This window comes from Aplysia californica, unplaced genomic scaffold (assembly GCF_000002075.1).
Source record: "Aplysia californica isolate F4 #8 unplaced genomic scaffold, AplCal3.0 scaffold00345, whole genome shotgun sequence".
NCBI lineage: Eukaryota > Metazoa > Mollusca > Gastropoda > Aplysiida > Aplysiidae > Aplysia > Aplysia californica.
The window spans coordinates 436915-437889 of NW_004797615.1; the positions used below are offsets into that span (position 1 = coordinate 436915).

The following is a 975-nucleotide window of genomic DNA, read 5'->3' on the forward strand; positions in this document are numbered from 1 at the left end:
CTCTCTCTCTCTCTCTCTCTCTCTCTCTTTCTCTCTCTCTCACACACACACGCATATATTATACTAAATTCTCACAATTTCAAATCATGGAAAAGCACATGATGCAAGATAGATCTGCCACTTAAAAGAGTTTGAGAGGATCCCTAACACCTTCCACCTCTCCACCCCCCCAAAAAAGAGGTAATAGTGGCAAAGGAAGTACCGAAACCGATCGATGGCACTTTGTATTTAGACAACTTTTAGACATATCTTTCACTAGTAGAATGCAAGCTCCATTTGGGCATTTGGACAGGGGAAAAAAACGACAATTTATAGCAGATATATAACAAAGTTGAAGTATGTTAAGTTTGTGCATGGACCACAATCACATTGTCATTATTTTGATCTATATTTTTCTATTCATCTAAATATATTTGTCATCCTTTGGAAATTGAAAGAAACTCAGATTTTGATTTTAATAGGTGCTGTTATAGCAGAACACTTCGTGCTAACCGGGGCCATGCTTGTCTGCGACCAACGAAAATGCCTTGAACAATGGACACAGTTTGTTTTGTTTACTGCGCGTTTCTCCACGATCAGCTGGTGACCCAGATACGCGCGTCTGGGCGAAGTGCCATCTCTCTAGTATTACTGTAAACTCTCTGATACTACTAAAGACTATGGGAGGACTTCCATAACGAGCGGCCACTATGAGACAAAGTAGAATATAGGGGTAGGGTTAAGGTTTGGGTTAGGGTTAGGGATCTCTTCTTCATTGTGTTTGTTGGGGTGGTCGCTCGTTACGGGTGCTTCCTAATATCTTTAGGCTAACTGGCTATTGATATCTGATCTCATAAATGACTCATGGTGAGACAAGACATTCATGCAAAATCTCTGTCCATGAACTATAAAAGAGATCAAAATTTAAGGCCAAATTTAACATTGGTGGACCCACTTTACATCATGTATTAATGCGCACAGATAAAACAGCAGAGG

The 975-nt window shown here is 40.1% G+C and overlaps 1 protein-coding gene across 1 annotated transcript in view; it reads left to right on the plus strand.

Moving 5' to 3' along the window:
• The window catches only part of LOC101852030 (low molecular weight phosphotyrosine protein phosphatase), a gene marked incomplete at its 5' end in the record, with an annotated part of 6805 nt that overhangs the window by 1207 nt on the left and 4623 nt on the right, over nt 1-975 (plus strand).